We start from the raw sequence: 2,500 nt of genomic DNA on the forward strand, positions 1-2,500 counted from the left end.
GTATATTTGTATGCGTGTGTGTATGCATTGAATGCATGAGTATAACATGAGTACAGACAGACAGTCTGTGTGTCTGTGTGTCTGTGTGTGTGTGCGTGTTTGTATACGTGTTTGTATATGTGTATGCGTGTGTGTATGCATTGAATGCATGAGTATAACATGAGTACAGACAGACAGTCTGTGTGTCTGTGTGTCTGTGTGTGTGTGCGTGTTTGTATACGTGTTTGTATATGTGTATGCGTGTGTGTATGCATTGAATGCATGAGTCTAACAACTTAGCTGCGTGCAATCTTAACCACGAAATGAACATGCATATATCGCAAAGACGTTTTCGGAATTTTCGTCAGTTAATATTTTTAAATTCAAAGATTGAGACTTTCACATTTCACAGGAGTCCAGAAGTCAAAAGCCCAAAGTAAAAATTGAAAACTGAAAAGGAACTTTGACTCCTTTGTGGCGAACATGCCGTACATTTGGTCAGCATGTAGTTTATAATGTCGCAAATAGAAAAGGCGCACTTTTGCTGACAGATAGAACCAGACGACCAAGAGCGAGCGACGATAATTGTCTGCGGGCGAACATCTTTTCCACCACTAAGCTTCCCCATGGCCTATGCCCTTGAGGGGAACAGTTTCGCGTAAATGAGCTTAAAACGCAAGACGGTGAGCGAGGATATGTCATTCTTTTTCAGGGTCTAATGTACTTTGCGCTCATTACGGGCGAATGTGTGTGTGCAAGCGCGCGCGCTTGTGTGTGTGTGTGTGTGTGTGTGTGTGTGTGTGTGTGTGTGTGTGTGTGTGTGCGAGCGAGCGCGTGGGTGTCTACTTGTTCAGTTACAGCAGTTCTGTGCTGTAACCGATGTGCTCTAAACGGTATACAGCATTTCTAAATGAATATCTTGCCATCTATAACGGATAAGATTCGAATCTGTTACATTAATCGCATCTTCAGCTATCTTTTTTTTTAAGTACATAAACGATCACTAATCGATAATCTATTTTGCTGAACCATTCAGAAAACATTCGTCTGAGTTTCGGGAAAAATATCCAAGAAATCTTTTTTAATCGATCAGTTTATCTTTTGCGCTCCGGCCTTTCAAAAGATCAATTTCTCTCATTCGTCAGACAGATAGCTTCCTGCGCGACATTTGATTGGACAATTCGCTGACTAAATCCTTACGTCACGGAATGTGTGTCAGTGTGCTGGTTGTGCAAACACTCACCGTGTGTACCGATGGTGGGAGGCGACCGAGACACAGAAAAAGGGGGTCTCGGCACGCCACAGACCGAGACCATTTCAAGAGAAGAATGGTGGGGGGAAAAGGACTTGGGAAGGGTGGGGTCGAAGGCCGGGGTGGGTTTGATGGGAGGAAGAGAGGGGGGGAGGTGGCTGAGAGAGAGAGAGAGAGAGAGAGAGAGAGAGAGAGAGAGACACACACACACACAGTCAGACAGACAGAGACAGAGGGACAGAGACAGAGAGAGAAAGTCAGACAGACAGACAGACAGACAGAGACAGAGGGACAGAGACACAGAGTCAGAGAAAGTCAGACAGACAGACAGACAGACAGAGAGAGAGAGAGAGAGACACACACACACATACACACACACACACAGACAGACAGAGACAGAAGGTGAGAGAGAGTGATAGTCAGACAGACAGAGAGAGTGATAGTCAGACAGACAGAGAGAGAGAGAGAGACACACATACACACACACACACACACACACACACACACAGACAGAGAGACAGAGGGTGAGAGAGAGAGAGAGAGAGAGAGAGAGAGAGTCAGACAGACAGACAGACAGAGAGACAGAGACAGAGAAAGTCAGACAGACAGAAAGACAGAGAGAGAGAGAGAGAGAGAGAGAGAAAGAAAGAAAGAGAGAGAGACAGAGACAGTCAGACAGACAGACAGACAGACAGACAGAGACAGAGAGAGAGAGAGAGAGAGAGAGAGAGAGACATACAGTCAGACATACAGACAGACAGTGGGGGCACTCGGGCATTTGGTTTCCTAAATGGAAGACACAACGAAAAAAGACAGATTCTTTTTCGGCGGAGGGACAGACATAGAGAGAGAGAGAGAGACAAACAGACACACAGACAGATGGACAGACGCACAGACAGACTGAGACAGATATTTTTTGTTAGTGCAAGAGAGAACGGGCCTGAGACGCACAGCACCCGACAAAACGTATGTATGGAAGAACCAGGCCAAGACGACCGGAAGTTCCATCAGCAGCCTCCGCCAATCAGAAGTCGCCAAACATCCGTGGGCGTCACGTGAAAGCAAGGGACGTCACTCTGCAGTCACACATAGTCCCATTCAAGGGGAGGTAACGCGAACACCGACCATGTTGGTTGGAAGGAAGTCAGCAAATTGGGTGCGATATGTGTGCACACATTCACTCTCAATAACGTCATCAGCGAGGCCACCTAGTGGGTAGTCTTGGAAATCTTCTCCAGACAGATTGTCAAACAGTTTTACGGTGAGCAC

The 2,500-nt window shown here is 46.4% G+C and overlaps 1 protein-coding gene across 1 annotated transcript in view; it reads right to left on the bottom strand.

The window, feature by feature from the left end:
- LOC138975082 (nitric oxide synthase-like) overlaps positions 1 to 2,500 on the bottom strand; it is a gene marked incomplete in the record, with an annotated part of 233,429 nt that overhangs the window by 58,288 nt on the left and 172,641 nt on the right.

This window comes from Littorina saxatilis, linkage group LG9 (genome assembly GCF_037325665.1).
Source record: "Littorina saxatilis isolate snail1 linkage group LG9, US_GU_Lsax_2.0, whole genome shotgun sequence".
NCBI lineage: Eukaryota > Metazoa > Mollusca > Gastropoda > Littorinimorpha > Littorinidae > Littorina > Littorina saxatilis.